Source organism: Triticum aestivum, chromosome 5A (genome assembly GCF_018294505.1).
Source record: "Triticum aestivum cultivar Chinese Spring chromosome 5A, IWGSC CS RefSeq v2.1, whole genome shotgun sequence".
In the NCBI taxonomy this organism is placed as follows: Eukaryota; Viridiplantae; Streptophyta; class Magnoliopsida; order Poales; family Poaceae; genus Triticum; species Triticum aestivum.
The window spans coordinates 581,128,331-581,146,572 of NC_057806.1; positions in this window are offsets into that span (position 1 = coordinate 581,128,331).

Below are 18,242 nucleotides of genomic sequence, written 5' to 3' on the forward strand. Positions count from 1 at the left end.
AGGGTTTCAAACCTGTAAACATCGAATCATATGATGGCACAACAGACCCTGCGGTATGGATCGAGGATTATCTCCTTCATATCCACATGGCCCACGGCGATGATTTCCACGCCATCAAATACCTCCCACTCAAGCTTAAAGGACCAGCTTGGCATTGGCTTAACAGCTTGCCAACAGGATCAATCAGTTGTTGGGAGGACCTGGAAGCCGCATTCCTCGACAATTTCCAGGGCACTTATGTGCGACCCCCAGACACCGATGACCTAAGTCACGTAATTCAGCAGCCAGATGAATCGGCCAGGCAATTCTGGACACGGTTCCTAACAAAGAAAAAACAAATAGTCGACTATCCGGACGCTGAGGCCCTAGCAGCCTTCAAGCACAATATCCGTGACGAGTGGCTTGCCCGGCACCTTGGACAGGAAAAGCCGAAGTCTATGGCAGCACTCACGACACTCATGACCCGCTTTTGCGCGGGAGAAGATAGCTGGCTTGCTCGTAGCAACAATATGACCAAGAACCCTGGTAATTCGAATACCAGGGACAGTAGTGGCAGGTCGCGTCGCAACAAGCAGAAGCGCCGCATTAACGGCGACAATACTGAGGATATGGCAGTTAATGCCGGATTCAGAGGCTCTAAATCCGGTCAGCGGGAAAAGCCATTCAAAAGGAATCCTAGGGGCCCGTCCAGTTTGGACCGAATACTCGACCGCTTGTGCCAGATACATGGCACCCCCGAAAAGCCGGCCAATCACACCAACAGGGATTGTTGGGTGTTCAAGCAGGCAGGCAAGTTAAACGACAAAAATGAAGACAAGGGGCTGCATAGCGATGACGATGAGGAGCCCCGGCCGCCGAACAATAGTGGACAGAAGGGTTTTCCCCCACAAGTGCGGACGGTGAACATGATATACGCAACCCACATCCCCAAAAGGGAGCGGAAGTTGCCCCAAAGTTCAACCCATGGTCCTCCTGCCCGATCACCTTTGATCGAAGGGACCATCCCACTAGCATCCATCACGGCGGATTCGCCGCATTGGCTCTAGACCCAATTATTGACGGATTTCATCTCACTAGAGTCCTTATGGACGGCGGCAGCAGCCTGAACCTGCTTTACCAGGATACAGTGCAGAAAATGGGCATAGATCCCTTGAGGATTAAGCCCACCATAACGACCTTTAAAGGCGTAATACCAGGTGTAGGGGCCAACTGTACAGGCTCAGTCACACTTGAAGTGGTCTTCGGATCTCCGGATAATTTTCGAAGCGAGGAGTTAATCTTTGACATAGTCCCGTTTCGTAGTGGTTATCACGCACTGCGCGGGCGAACCGCATTCGCTAAGTTCAATGCGGTACCGCACTACGCATACCTTAAGCTCAAGATGCCAGGCCCTCGAGGAGTAATTACGGTCAATGGAAACACCGAACGCTCCCTCCGAACGGAGGAGCACATGGCGGCCCTTGCAGCGGAAGTGCAAAGCAGCCTCTCCAGGCAGTTCTCCAGTCCGGCCACTAAACGACCGGACACCGTCAAGCGCGCCCGGAGTAACCTACAACAAGACCGCCTGGCACGATCCGAGCAGGCGTAGCAACACGGCCCCAACCCCAACCCTCGCAAAAAGGCGACGCCAGTACTTCGCATACATAACTACGCTCTAGAGATACCATGGGCACAGGGGAAGGGGCACCATCACGGCACGCCCAAAACACGGCTTAAACCGTACCAGGGGCTGCCGATTTTTTAAATTTTCTCTTACTTTCAGGACTCCATTCTTCGGAAGGCCTGTTCGGCAGTTCAATTGCCGCACAAACAATGCAAGAACCAGGGAAGCAGACAAGCCACGCGGCAGTACGGAACTCCCAGGTGGTCTCTATCACGAGCAGTATACCTGTTCCGCATACTATTCCGCAGCTTGCCCCTGGAACGGACATGTTAACTAGTCCAACCTTCCACTTATCGCATTATTTGTATCGTTCTGCTTTGATCGCAGCCCTTTTTAATAAACAATGCATAGCTTTCGTCTATTTTTAGATTACCTTTTTTTCTTTATATATGTTCCTTAACGACATGTTGCACCCGTACACGTTGGTATGGCCAAAATACGCCAGGGGCTTTAGTACTCCTCAATATGGTGTGAGAAGTCCGAACACTTTAACAAGTGCGACACCCCGAACTTATAGCATTATATGCATCGGCTCCGAATCATGTCTTGGGTCAATAGTTGGGTTTGCCCGGCTCCTATGTTTTGGTGCCTTACGTTCCGCTATATCGGCTAAGGTAGCACTAGGAGAACCACTGCGATTGCGCCCTAGTTGAGCTGGGTCGAGCACCTCAGTGGAGAAAGCTAAAACTGACTGTCATGATGAAGCGAGAGCTGGTCGCTGTTTGAGTGGTTTTTCGAGTCCCTAAAGACTTATGCCGCTTAGGGCGAGGAGCCGGCTCTGTTCGGCCAAGGCGTGGATAGCGCCCCGAACTCGGTCTTCCGAATACCAGGGGCTTCGCCGAAATTTAAAATTATAGAATTCTATGGCTAAGTGAGAGTGTTCACGCATTATAGTCTGATTGCCTTGTTCGTTGGCCTGAGCGCCTCCCTCGAAGGACCCAAACATGGGAAAAAGAGCGCTCAGGTTTATCCCCGAACACCCCAGCACTAGAGGCACGGGGGCAGAAGCCGACGACTCGCCATCTCTCAGAATTGATAAACAGCCACACAGAAGGTAATATTTTAAATTCAAAACAGCATTACTTAGCGCATATGAACAAGTTTTCAGTGCACAGGACAAAACGAGTGAGTTTTACTCAAAAATTACATCCCTAGAACATTCATCCGCCACAAGGCGGGCACCCTTCAGAACATCCTTATAATAATTCTTGGGCTTGCGATGCTCTTTCCCCGACGGTGGCCCGTCCTTCACAAGCTTCTCAGCATCCAGCTTGCCCCAGTGCACCTTAGCACGGGCAAGGGCTGTACGGGCACCTTGAACGCAGACAGAGCGCTTGATGACTTCGAGCCTTGGACAGGCCTCCATCAGCCGCCGCACCAGCCCGAAATAGCTCCCAGGTAGAGCCTCTCCAGGCCACAGCCGAACTATGAGGCCCCTCATGGCCTGTTCGGCCACCTTGTGGAGCTCGACCAGTTGCTTCAGCTGGTCGCTCAGGGGCACGGGGTATCCAGCCTCAGCATAGTGAGACCAGAACACCTTCTCTGTCGAGCTGCCCTCCTCGGCTCGATAGAATGTGGCGGCATCAGATACACTCCGGGGAAGATCTACGAATGCTCCTGGGGAGCTCCGGATTCGGGTAAGTAACAAGTAACTCACGTTTATGTGTTTGCTTTGCATAAAGAATGCCTTACCTGCCGCTATCTTCTTCACCTCATCCAACTCCTGGAGGGTATTCTGGGATTCGGCCTTCGCAGACTTGGCATTTTCAGTAGCCAATGCGAGCTCGGACGCTCGTGTCTTTGAGTCAAGCTCCAAACTCTCATGTTTTTCCATGAGAGCCTGGAGCTCTTGCCGTACCTTGCCAACCTCGGCCTCATACTTCTCCCGCTCGGTGCCCTCCGTGGCCGCCGTCTTCTCGGCCTCGAGCAGCGCTTGCTTAAGGGTCGCCACCTCAGACGTGGCCCCTACAATAGCCACAATAATCCTGCCATTTTTTGGCAATTGCACCTTTTTATATATATTTAAACAAGGTATTTCTTACCTTCATTGTCCTCGAGCTGCTTCTTGGCACGCCCGAGCTCTTGCTCGGACCGCTCGAGGTTCCGCAGTCAGTGCGGTGGACGCCAGCAGGGAAGCCTGCACACGCATATTGACTCCTTTTTGTTAGACTCCTGCGAATTTTATTTGATCATCTATTCGGCTTTTCTTCCCGAACGCCAAACAGATCATCAGGGGCTACTATCTATGCGGTAATATTATTTACACATTCTTTACTTACCTCAAAGCCTGTTAAAAGGCTAGTACAAGCTTCAGTCAGTCCGCTCTTGGCGGACTGAACCTTCTGGACCACCGCACTCATAATGGTGCGGTGCCCCTCGTCGATGGAGGCGCCTTGGAGCGCCTCCAATAGATTGTACGGCGCCTCCGGTTGGACGCAGGTTACCGGCACGGTGGGCTTGCTCCTCTTGGAAGGAGGTCCCCCGCCAGACTCTGGAACCTTTGAAGGTTCCGGAGCGGTGTACGGCCTAGGGCCGGACTTGGAGCCCTGGGGGGGTTTCATCCCCTTTACTCCTGGAGTCCGGGAGGTCGCCTCGCGGCGCCTCCAGGACCACCTCCTCCCGGATTGGAACCTGTTGGGACAACACTTCGGTGTCATCCATAGGGCGGGGGGAGGAAGCCGTCAGAAGCGAGTTCACATCCGACGAGTCCAGTGAGCCGCTCGACGACGCATCGAGACGGTCTTTGGGAGGGCTGCATAAACATATTCGACATAAGGGAATGTTGTACAATAAACGAATACTATGAATTACTCTCGTATCCGGATACTGACGATTTGGCCAGGGGCTTGGCCCTGGGCGCCCACTCCTCTCCGCCGTCGTCGGCGTCGGTGGAGTAATCCGGAGGAAGGGTTTTCCCCTGCTTGGATCCTTCGGCCTCCCTAGTTCGGGCGGCCTTCCTTTTCTTCCCTTCCCCCGCTGGAGGGGGAGGGGTCTTTTCTTCCTCCTCCTCATCTTCATGGGAGGAGTGCATCTTGGATTCATCGGATGGTGAATCCGACACCTCCGGGCGTCGGGCACTCTTTCGAGTCCCCATGGCCTTCTTCTTGGCCCTCTTCTCCGGCACCACATGGGGTGCCGGAACCAGCAGCTTCGCCAAGTGAGCGTCCGCTGGGCCTTCGGGCAAAGGAGCCGGACAGTTGATCTGTCCGGACGTCTCCTGCCAATCCTGTCAAAGGTAAGGGAGTTTAGATCCCGCATGGAGTCAAACTATGAAAAACCAATACCCTGTAAAAGGAAAAAAAACAGCTTACCGCATGAGCGTGACGCTGCGTACTGAATTCGCGATCCTCGGTAGCGGATGCGGGGGCCTCGGCGCCCTTGAAAAGCACCTTCCAGGCATCTTCGTACATCGTGTCGAAGAGCCTGCTCAGAGTTTGGTGCCACGCCGGGTCGAACTCCCACAGGTTGAAAGCCCGTTGTTGACATGGGAGGATCCGGCGGATGAGCATAACCTGGACTACGTTGACAAGTTTGAGCTTCTTGTCCACCAGGGTTTGGATGCATGTTTGGAGTCTGGTCGGCTCTCCTTTTTTACCCGACGACAGGCCGGTCTCCTTCTAGGAGGTGAGCCGCGTAGGGGGTCCGGACCGTAACTCGGGGGCTGCGACCCATTCGGGGTCGCGCGGCTCAGTGATGTAAAACCACCCCGATTGCCACCCCTTCAGGGTCTCCACAAAGGAGCCCTCAAGCCATAAGATGTTGGCCATCTTGCGCACCATGGCGCCTCCGCACTCCACCTGGTTGCCGCGCACCACCTTCGGCTTGACATTGAAAGTCTTGAGCCATAGGCCGAAATGGGGGCGGATGCGGAGGAAGGCCTCGCACACGACGATAAACGCCGAGATGTTGAGGATGAAATTCGGGGCCAGATCATGGAAATCCAGGCCGTAGTAGAACATGACCCCCCAGACAAATAGGTGGAGAGAGAAACCTAGTCCGCGGAGGAAATGGGGGAGGAACACCACCCTCTCATGGGGCCTAGGGGTGGGGATGAGCTGCCCCTTTTCGGGAAGCCGGTGCGCAATGTCGTTAGACAAGTATCCGGCCTTCCTTAGTCTTTTGATGTGCCCCTCCGTGACAGAGGAGACCATCCACTTGCCTCCCGCTCCGGACATGGCTGGAAAAGGTTGAGGTGGGGAGTGCGGACTTGGGCACTGGAGCTCGAGTGCGCGAGAATGGATAAGCATGGGAGGAAGAAGGCGTAGGTGAAAAGGTATATCCTTATCCCCTTATATAGGTGGACGCAACTACGTGTCCCCACCAGCCTGGTAGAACTCGCTTATCTCCCAAGCGCCGTAATCAATGGCGCGGTTGGGTTACCCACGCCCGTATTGATGAGAATCCCGGAATAAGGGGACACGATCTCTGCTTTAACAAGATGTGCCAAGGAAACCGCCTCGCATGACGCGCTGAGGTGGGATAATGAAATGACTCGGATAAAGGCTTGGTCGTGGTGTGTCAACCTACGGAATACGTCAGCAGATTAGATTTGTGTAAATATTATTCTCTCTATGGCAATATGTGGAAACTTATTTTGCAGAGCCGGACACTATCTTTGTGCTCAAAATCTTCTATGAAGTACTTGGAGGAGGAACCCGCCTTGCAATGCCGAAGACAATCTGCGCGTCGGACTCGTCGTCATTGAAGCCTGGTTCAGGGGCTACTGAGGGAGTCCTGGATTAGGGGGTGTTCGGATAGCCGGACTATACCTTCAGCCGGACTCCTGGACTATGAAGATACAAGATTGAAGACTCCGTCTCGTGTCCGGAAGGGACTTTCCTTGGCGTGGAAGGCAAGCTTGGCGATACGGATATGAAGATCTCCTACCATTGTAACCGACTTTGTGTAACCCTAACCCTCTCTAGTGTCTATATAAACAGGAGGGTTTTAGTCCGTAGGACAATATACACATCAATAATCATACCATAGGCTAGCTTCTAGGGTTTAGCCTCCTCGATCTCGTGGTAGATCTACTCTTGTACTACCCATATCATCAATATTAATCATGCAGGACGTAGGGTTTTACCTCCATCGAGAGGGCCCAAACCTGGGTAAAACTTCGTGTCCCTTGTCTCCTATTACCATCCAGCCTAGACGCACAGTTCGGGAACCCCTACCCGAGATCCGCCGGTTTTGACACCGACAATACGCAGCGTGCACAACCAAACAAACCAACAACCACAACCAAACTAGTCTTCCGGGGTCCCAAACACACCACAAAAGGAAACGGCGAAGTGATAAAGTGCATTACATGACGTATCCAGCCAGCATACGAGCACACAGACTCGAAGGAAACACATCCAAAAGGGGCTGCCCATCCCTATGAGGCGGCGGCAGAGGGCAACGGAGCTCGAGACGCCGAGTAGACGGTGCGAAGGCGTGCAGGAGCATGACGATGGAGATCAGAGTCCTGTTGTCTTCCCAGCAGGGCCCACTGCTGCAAGAACAAGATGCATTTGAAGATAACGTCAGCGGGGTGAGAGGGGAACATTCCCTCAATAGTAAACTTGTTACGAATATGCCATAAAGCCCATAACATGGCCACCGCACATGTCCACATGACCCGGCGCGAAGAGCCCTGGACCAAGGACAAGGATGACACGAGCTCGGAGCGGGAGCGTGGATCACAATCCACACCCGCGGCCTCACGGACCGCACTACAAGCAAAGCACACCAAAGAGCACCGGAAGGACACGTGGTCAGCATCTTCCGGGACACCACACAAAGCACAAGGTCTGGAGGCCGGGCCATTGCGCTTGGCTATATTGATAGAAATAGGGAGGCGATCTTGGCAAAGTTGCCAGAGGAAAACCTTGATCTTGAGAGGAATTCGAGCCTTCCAAAGCCCTGTGGCAGCCATAGGGACATGGCCACGGGATAGCTCTCTATAAAGGGAATTGACAGTGAACTTCTAGAGCCCGAAAGTCTCTAGGAGACCGAATCCGCGGTGTTCGACAAGCACACATCCGCTATCTTAGCCCGAAGGCGATCCCAATCCTCCATCTCCGGCCCCGAGAGCTCCCTTCCAAAGTAGATAGGAGCTGGGGAGGAACTTAGTGCCGAAGCGACCAATTGGTTGGGCTCGACAGCGATGGAGTATAGTTGTCCAAACTCTGACCAAAGAGGTTGTTGGCCAATCCAAACGTCGTGCCAGAAATGCGTGGAATGACCATTATTAATCGAGAACCTCGCACCCCTGGCAAAGAACGGTTTTAGGGATTGGATGGAATTCCAGAAAGTAGACCCATGGGGTGGTGCCTCAAAGAAATTCCCATCAGGGAAGTATTTGGCACGTAGGAGGTCCATCCAGAGGTCGGTCTCTCCCTGAGACAACTTCCAGATCCATTTACACATGAGTGCAATGTTCATCAACTTAGAGTTGATGATCCCGAGGCCCCCTTGGGCTTTAGGTCTACAAACGGTCTGCCATTTAACCATATGGTATTTACATTTTGGTCCCTCTCCTTCCCAAAAGAAACGGGCCCACGGAGTGTCCATTTTGGTGTGGACCCATCAGCCAGCAAGAACAGCCCCATGGCAAACATAGGTAGGGACGAGAGGCTGGAATTAGTTAAGATAAGTCTAGCCCCCGAAGACATAAATCGACCTCTCCATGGACAAACCTGGCCCGCCACCTTAGTGCTGAGAGGTTCTCAATCGGCAATCGAGCATTTCTTCTCTGCGATCGGGAGGCCGAGGTAGGTGAACGGAAATTTCCCAAGTTTGCAATTAAGCAAATTGGCTACCCGCAGACTTTCGGCCACGTCCATCCCTATGGACACCACTCACTACTAGGGAAAAGCCTACCAGCAGCGAGGGTTTTGGGCCTCTCGGTAGCGCGGGCACCGGCGCTACTAATAAGGCGCTACAGCTAACGTATAGCAGTAGCGCCGGTTGTCCCACGCTACTGCTATACATGAATAGTTGTAGCGCTCTTTGGGAAAGGGCGCTACTGATATTATCTGCAGCACTGTTTGCTGGGACACGCTACTGACAATGCGGCGCTACTGCTAAATTTCCCCCCTCGCTACTACTAGTTTATTTATTAGGTTTTTTTCCTGCATATTTGTTTTGTATTTGAATAGGCTTTATACAATAATCTTTAGCATATCATACACATACAAATGTAATCATAGCATATACATACAATTAGTCTCATCAAATCATGTCATCATCATAATCATCATCCAACACAAAGTGGTCTCTCTTCATCATCTCGAAAATAGCGATACAAGTCTCGAATGATATGCAAATACATCGTCATCCATCTAAACAATGATATACGCGAGAAGAGCTATCACTTTGAGAACATGAGTTCGTATCCCTCTTTCGCATTAGCGTGAACCTCTAAACTAACTACTGCCTGTCGCTCAGAAACCGGAAGGGCCTGACACTCCGGCCACTTGTCGTATATATACTCCTGGCATAGCACTTCTTCGCCATCTATGATCTATGCACCTGCATCATCACATGAGTCGATGATATGCAACATATATAGTTGAGCAATAGAAAGAGAGAGACTTGGCAAAAATAAAAACAACATATCATAAGCATAAATAACAAAGTTCATCGTACCCCAAAATGCCCTAACTAGAGTGATTTTTGCTAGTCGAGGAGGAGGACGGTTTAATTACATCACAAATAAAGTTTCACCGTGCATAACTCAAAGTTTTGTCATACAGAAAGTATGGACTAAATGGACACATTGTCATATATCGACAATCACTCCAACATGTCGTTCCATCCATCCAAGTCAGGGAGATAGTCCCCGAGCCTAGTGAAAGGCTTCAGGTTGAGACGCTGAGAGGCTATCCATGTTCGGACGTCTTCCCGCGACATTTGTCCTTCTCCGTAGAACATCCCTATTTTTCCGACGATCTCATTCATGATGATTTGGGCAAGTTCGCGCTGGATGTTATAGAACTCAGCTCGAAGTCGATGATCCTCGATATCTCCTATGTCCTTTGCCCATTGCAGAATATGGGCATCGCCGGAAGAAGGTGCCATGCGAAGGTTCTGGTGATCCCGTCTGTACTCCAGCATGTGGTGTAGGACATAGAATCCATCATTAAGAGAATCGTCCGGTTGCTGGATGCAGCAGAAGTTGGTCTTATGGCCGAAGGCGACCCTGCCACCCCTCATCTTCTTGTCCCTGACCTCTCCACCCAGTGATTGGTAGTGATACATAGCACTGTCGAGAACATCCTTGATGTGGGTGTAATCCTTTTTGTGAATGTTCTTCGACGTGTCCAAGTAAAGAGCGTGGGAGAATCGGGGGTAGAGGATGATGAGGACGGCGCGCCCGCCGCTGCGCAAAATAAGTCCTCAAATTAATTAGCCTCCACCGTGCAAATGAATGATTGAAATCGAAGGAAGGATAGCAGCGCGGATGACTTACACGGGATGATAAGGCACGATAATTGCCCCCTTGTCCTTATTGGTGAGCATGAAACCGACGATGTAATCCCTCGCGTATTCACGGTGATTTGCGCAGACTCCCAAGAAGCCCTCATGCATGTAGTACGGGTCAGCGACACAGATATGAGATATCTTCTCAACCCCGATGATGTAGTTCATGTGCAAGGCATAAAGGCGGACAAACGTAAAATCCAGCTTCTTCACGTGAAACATGTCAAATATGTAATCGAATCGAAGGAAGAACTTATCCGCGGGGAAGCTGTCGACGTACGACATTTGCCGCGGAATGTTAACCACGTAGAGTGGGTATCCTGGATCTTTCGAGGCGATGAGGTCTTTCTCTACCCGCAGCACATCATCATGAAGTCTCTTTAGATCACCGAATCTGTCCGGTAGCGCTGTTGCAGGTAGGATTGGTTGACCGGGGATATGCCATTTATCCGCACCGGGGATATCTATACGGTCCTGAAGCCGAGGCTGCTGAGGCGGCTGGATCATAGAAACAACTTTTTTGCCTTTCCTCGCTCTCTTCCTAAACTTCTTTACTACCGGAAGGTCGTCCATAATATGTTGAGATGGCAATTCAGGCACCGACTCATGATGCTCAAACCCTGAGGAGGCGCCAGTATAGACATACTGTTCAACAGCGCTATCGTCGTCCTCATCCTCATCCATGGCGATGTCATCAGCGACTAATGGAGCCTCCTCCTTACCCCATCCGCTATCACCCAACCCGACACCCGACGATAATTGGTTAGGTGGGGTGTTGATATTCATACCTTGCTGAGGCTGCGTGCTCATGGGTGTGCTCCCGGCCGCCTCCAGACGAAGCAGATTCTTTGGCCACAACAGGACCCACCCAGCATTGCAACAATCACCAAGCCGCCGCGGTGTCTCGTCGTCATCCCCCAGTAGTACTAGAGGAGGCAAATTCTCGTGGCCCGGTTTGACACTGGCCACGGAAACCTTGAAGACGTTCGGGGGGATCGGCCGGCTATGGAACAATGGTTCCTTCAGCTCCATTATCGTCGCCTTCCCCACGTCCACCTTCTGGTCACCTATGGTATACAATATGGTGCACGGGGTTTCGTCGGCCTGCAAAGAAAAGTCTGTGACGTGAGACATCCGAAAGGCAACGAAAACAGGAGATTATACATTTATATTGAAGGGGGCCGGTGTGACAGATACCGTGAGGGCGTCGAGCTCAGCCAAAGATGAAGCACCGCCTATCACGTCCGGTGCGGGAGCCGGTGCGGGAGCAGGTGTAGCTGCAGGTGCTGGTGCAACGCTAGTCGAGCTGCTCCCCGCCAAGAAGTCAGCAAGGGGAAAGTCCGCTGCATTTTTTTTGGATTTTGCCCGGTACAATTGAAAATGGCCGGAACCAAGGTAGTAGAAATATCTAAAGCCACCTGTTTTGCGGCAGCTACCGCTGTTGCGACTGTCTTAGTTGATTTCTTCTCAACCGCAATCTCAACCCTCTTGTCGATGTTTTCTTCATTTAACCTCCGTCTTTCCTTTCTCGTGGTCTCACGGTAGTACTTCTTCCACGTGGCGCCGTCTCCGACACTGTGCACGTGTCCATACGACGGTCGAGTATCCACCGGTTGTTGTTTCAATATGTTCAACGCCCGGTTGAATGGAGTGTCCCACTTGGGACTCGCCAATGCCTCAGACGGTGAGTCGCTTTCGGACGCAATCCTGTGCTGCTCTCTCTGCAAAAGGCACAATGATCATTTACAAATATGACTAATGTGTGCAGTCGAATTGATTAGAAACTAAAATTACCAACAGTCTCATGAACTCCGTAATGACTGGTGTTGTCTCGTAAACCTTTTTCACTGGGTCCCAACGGTGCCGGGCCCTGAGGACGTCACACTCCTGCGGGATGGTGAACTCCGCCAAGGGGTCTGGGATGCCCAGACTCGCAGCTTCCGCGTCCTCCTTGGCCCATTTGGACCTCTTTCCGCCGTAACCACGGCTTCCGAGGTGGTGGCTCCCAATGTTCCTCTCTTGAAGCCCCTTCATGTACTTAGACTTTTTTTGGCATCTTCGGCCTCGCAAGCCTCCTTGAATATTTGAAACTGCTCTTCCACGATTGTCGGATTATCCTTTACAATCTCGGAGTAGGGTTCCTTCTTGTCGATGATCCTTGCTTTCACTCGATTTTTCCAGGCGCCCAACGTGTCGCTAAACTTGGTCATGGCGTGTTTGTTTATCTTCTTCATTGTTGGGTCCTCATCTGTATATTTATAATCCTTCTCATTCCGGCCCGAGAACAACAATATCTGGTGAAACTTCTTTAGGAGGGAGCTCCTCATATTTTCTATCTTATGTAGTTTCTCATCGTTGATGGTGGCGGTTGTCCGTATGATGCAGCCTATTTGATTGTCGTAGCATCGACGCGCTTCCTCGGGCACCGTTGGCTCAAAATTGCCGTCGTCCACCTCCGTGACCACCACTCTAGTAGTCCTGAGTTTGTTAGGAACCCGTTGCCTCTTTGCTTTTGGTTCTACACCGGCTCCGCTCCCCGAGGCAGCGCCGGTCTCAGTCTCAGCGCCGGTCTCGATGCCGGTCTAAGTCTGAGCACCGGTCTCTGTCTCAGCACCAGTCTGCGTGTCGGTCTCAGTCCCCGATGACACCGGTGGGCCCAGCAATAACATCTGTTGATCATCGGTAAGGCTAAAAAATTCGTCTGCCGCCCGGTAGGCGTTGTCGCAATCACCAGAACCCTGTCCTTCATCGTTGCTAGCCATGTTTCCTATGATTAAATCTAGTCAATTAATTCTAGACCTAATAAAATGAATAATGACATAAAAAGGCCTATTGTTTTGCAGGAATGTTGACTCCTTCCTGGTGCGACAAATCATGGGCACTCGATATGTCCTAGTTTGTAGCACAAGTCATGCCGAAATTCACGGAAAATTTCGGCATGAGCTTTGCTAAAAAGTGGACAAATCGAGAACCTGAAATTTGGCGGAAAAGAAATGAATCAACATTCCGGCAAAACATAGGCCACTAAGCATCATTCCCTGCAAACAGTGTCCAAATATACATGAGCAACCACATGTGCAAACAGTGTAGAAGAAAATTCATTTAACTACTAATAGAACAAAATTCAGTTAACTTTAGTGCTCTATAATGATGAAAGGAAAAAAAATTCAGTTAACTACTAATTTCATTCATTTAGGTTATTCATTTAACATCACCTAATTAACCTACTGTACCAATACTACTAGCAGCACTACTAACCTAATTAACCTAGCAAAACTCTAGTGCCCTAACTGAAAAACATCTAATTAACATCTAATTTTTTCTCTAAAATACAGAGAGAGATGAGTGAGGGGGAGGGGTGGGGGACTTACAGAGAGGGGAGAGACGGTGGCAGGGAGGTGCTCGGGCACGGGCAAGGGCGGTCCTAGGCGGGCTCGGGCGGCGGTGAGGTGGAGGGCGCCGACGGTGACGTGGAGGGCGGCCTTGGGCGGCGGCTGTGAGGCTGAGGGCGGCCTCGGGCTGCGGCGGTGAGGCTGAGGGCGGCCTCGGGTGGCGGTGGTGAGGAGACGGCGGCGAGGGTGAGGGACGATTTGGGGAAGAATTGGTGGCCGGGGGGCGGGGTGGGGGGAAACCGCTGTTTAAGTGAAACGTAACGGCGGCGCGTTTCCGGAAACGCGCTATCACTAAGTTAGCTATAGCGCGTTTACTGAAACCCGCTACTGCTATTCCTTTCTCCTTTTTCCCTTTTGTCTTTTATTTTTCTTTACATTTTATTTTTTCCCTTTCTCCTTTTTCTATTTCTTTCATTTTCATTTACTTTTCTACTTGTTTTTCACTTCATTTTATTTCCATTAGCAGCAGCGCTTTACACGTAAGCGCGCTGCAGCTAAGGAGATTAGCAGTAGCGCGTGGGCTAGCCATGTGCGCCCAGTTCAAACGTAGCAGCAGCGCTTTTCGCTAGTACGTGCTACTGCTAAAGTCATAGGAGTAGCGCGGTTTATTTACGCGCGCTGCTGCTACTTGATTTTGTACAACGCTACTGGTAAAATTTTGTGTATAGGCTTTTCCCTAGTAATGACTTCACATTTGTGGAAGTTTATTTTTAGCCCAGACATAAGCTCAAAGCACAGTAGAATGGCCTTAACCGTTGCGATACTGTGTAAGTCCGGCTCGAAAAGGCGGAGTGTGTCATCCGCATACTGTAGGTGTGACACGCCTCCTGGGGTCAGATTGCTGACCACTCCCCTGATGTGGCAAACAGTACGAGCTTTGTCTAGCATAGCGCCCAGGGCGTCTGCCACAAAGTAAAAGAGCAATGGCGGGTCCCCTTGACTCAGCCCACGCTTGTTGCGGAAGAAGTTCCCTACTTCTCCATTCACCGCAATTGCTGTTTGGCCCCCCGAGACCAATTGCATCATGCGATGAACCCACACCGACGAAAATCCTCGGTCCAGGAGGACGTGTCGGAGAAACTCCCAGTTCACTCGGTCGTACGCCTTCTCAAAATCTAATTTCAACAGAATGGCAGGCTGTCGAGTGCGTTTGAGCGAGTGAACGATCTCTTGGAGGTCCAACGGCCCCTCCAAAATGTTGCGACCACGTATGAAAGCCGACTGGTTCCTACTAATAATACGATGAGCTGTCGGAGACAAGCGCGTAGAACAATCCTTAGAACAAATTTTAAACGGGACGTTAATAAGCGCAATGCGACGAAATAGTCTAATACAGTCCGCACCCTGTACCTTTTGGATCAGAGAGAGGACCCCAAAGTTAAGGCGAGAGATATCTACATTGCCACGCATGAACCCATTACATACGTCGAAAATTGGCCCTTTGAGCACTTGCCAAAACCATTTAAACATCGCCATCGGCCACCCATCCGGACCAGGGGCGGTGTCAGTTTTCACCCCAAGAGCCGCCACATCAATCTCCTGGGGGAGGAAGGCCAGCCCCAGGCCCTCATTTTCCTCATCAATGACACGCTACGCCGGATCCCAAACATCTGGCCGCAGCCGGGCGCTGGACTCCTCCCTGGAGCCCATCAGTTGGATGTAGAAATCGTAAATGTGACAGACGATGTCCTGTTTGCGCAAAAGGAGCCCCTGCTCGGATTGCAGTCTCAGGATGGCGCACTTACGGCGTCGGCCATTAGCGTAGGCATGAAAATACTTAGTGTTCGCGTCACCCTTGAGTGTCTACGCCAGTACTCCTCCTCTGCTCTAAGGAGGGACTCGACTTGGGCTTCTAATGCATAGCGCTGAGCCCAGTCTTGCTCCGAGAAACCCTGCGCATCCGCAATCGCATCCATACGAGCCAAGTCCACGGTCAAATGTGATCGGAGCAACTTATCCTCGCAGCCCTGGTTGGCCCCCCAACCTTTGAGAGCCGCACGCATTCCCGCACCTGCGGCAATCCAAAATTCCATTGGCCCGCGCGTGTGCCCGATCCGGGCAACGCATGTCTCCCATTTGGAGAGAAAGAGTTGCTCAAAGTCCGGAGACTCGAACCACGCAGTTTCAAAGAAAAAACGAGGGCTTCGTTTTAACCTTTCCTTCCCTAAGGAAAGGATTAAGAGGATGTGATCCGACCCGATCCTCGTTTCAGCGTGTAGGGAGCACATGGGAAATAACATTTCCCACTTCGTGGACATAAATACCCTGTCAAGCACAGACCGCACCGGCGTAAGCTGCTTGTTGGTCCAGGTGTAGCGTGCGCCCACACGAGCCACTTCCCTAAGGGCCATAGATGCTATCGCATTATTAAACAAGGACACCCTTGTCCAGTTAATGATCCCATTGTTCTTATCCGCTCCCGAGTGGATTAAGTTGAAATCGCCACCCACTAGCAGTGGCAAGTTACGCACACCCAAGGTCGCAACCTTCTCCTGTAGTGCACCCAAAAACTCATGCGAGTGCGAGCGGTCGGCCGGGCCATAAACCACAATAACCTCCCACTCGCGAAGGGTCGCTCGGTGGCGCACGTGTGCCAACAAGAAGAATCTTCCGGCATCACATGACACCACCTCGCAGCAAACTTGGTTGATGCCAAGCAGCAGGCCCCCCGAGTGTCCCACTATCGGCACCCATTGCCACGCAAAACGTTCGAGTGGGTCGACAGCTAGCAGGTCCCGATGAGAAAAATCAGCCTTAAAGGTTTCCTGCAAGCCAACTACGTCGATCCCCTCTTCACGTATGAATTCTTTCAACTGGGTCCGCCTCCCAGCGTGGCCGAAGCCTCGGATGTTCCAGAAGATGAAATACATTAAATAATGCGGTTGTGGAGGCAGATACCTCGAGCGGTAACCGCTTTGGCCACACGCCGTGTCTTGTTAGGACAGCGGGTTGAGGGGGACAGCGTAGCCCCTGCTGCTGTGTCCTCCTGATCGGGCCGCGCAACAGACGATAGAGAAGCCCCTGCCTCATCTATTGCTGGCGCAACGCGGGCCGCCGCTGCCTGGGCGAGCACGGCATGCGTGATTTCCTTCGAGCCAATGAGAGATAGGAGCTCGCGAGCTTCACCCACATCGGACATAACAACGCCACTATACTCTAAAATACCCCCTAAACGCTCGTCAGAATAGTCGTCGAAAATGGTAAAACGGGGCAGGGGGTTACCTGCGATTTCCATGTTCTTCTGGGCCACCAGGAGTTGGGCGCGTTACAGAGCTGGAAGGTTGCCCTTGGCGCCTTTAGAGCGTGAGCTTGCCCTCTCCTGCGACGCCGGAGTTGCCACCACCGCCTTGGAGCGCTTGGCCGTGGATATTGGCACCGTCTTGGACACCTCCGCCCGAAGTGCATCAGAGGAAGGAGGGGGGACACCCCCAGGAGAGGCCAGCGCCATCACCATAGGCCGGTGCGAGGCAGGCATGCCCACACGGACCAAAGGAGGGCTCGTCGGCGCCACCAGGGGAGTCTTGCGGCCCGCCGTCTTCTTGTGAAGCTGCGTCCCGCCACCACCGAGGCCAATCGCAGGCATGGGTGAGCGCATCGCGAAAGCGCGCACCCCACCCACCTCCGCAACCACCGGGGAGACGAGCATCGAGCATCCCTCCGAGTCACAGGAAGCCGGTACGCCCTTGTCGATGTCAAGGCCGAGTGACATGTTGGATCCATACTGGTTGAAGCCCGTTTCGTTGCTGCCCACTACCACTTGATGCTCCTCCTGGTCCTTCGCAGCCCTCGCAGCCGGAGCCGCAACCTCAGAAACCTTGTCCTTGATACCCAGCTTGTCCCAAGTCGATGTATCGATTGAGTCATTCCCATGCTCGTGTCACGATCTTTATCCTTACCATCCGGTCCCTTGTCCAAGCTAGCAGGGGAGGGGGAGGGGGCGCAGCACCCTGCGGGTCATCTGCCTCGGCCTCCAACCGAATGGTGTAGCCCTCACTGTTGAACCACAATTGGACATACCCCCGAAGCTTAGCCGGGGAGCGACACGCGAACCTCATCTGCACCGGACCGAGCCCCACCAGCGACGCCTTGTCCACCTTCATAGGGCTCCCAATCATGACGGTCCCGGCCATGAGGCGATCCACGCGGTGGTGCTTGGGCGGCACACCCCACAGCTTGACCCACATATTCGGCATGATCTCGGCCTTGGGCTCCTCCGGGAGAGATTCCTTAATTTCTGCCATGATGTCGTTGAGGGAGAGATACAGCTTGCCGCTGCGAGTCGCCATCCGTAGCATGGCCTTGTTGGGGAAGACGACCGAGAACATGTTATCGCCGATGGCCGTCACCTGCCAGTCCCACTCTCCCTCGAAGAGGTGGGGGAGCTCCGCCTCCAAGATGGGGACCGACAGCTTTCCGGGCACCGCCGAGATGACCGCAGCGTCCACCACCAGCGGGGCGCGAACCTCCTCGCCAACCGTCTCCACGAAAGGCAAGCAGAAGAAACCCTCGCCGGGGATGGCGTTGCCCATGATCTGGAGCATCATAGGTCGCCCCCGCGTGGGGCAGTGCGCCGACGCATGCCCCTCCTCATTGCAGTCGAGGCAGAGGGGTTTGAAGTGGCACATGTTCTGATAATGGCCCGTCCGGCCACATTTGAAGCACTCTGGCCCGTTGGACTCCTCCACTGGAATTGGGGCATCGGCCGAACCCTTCGAAGC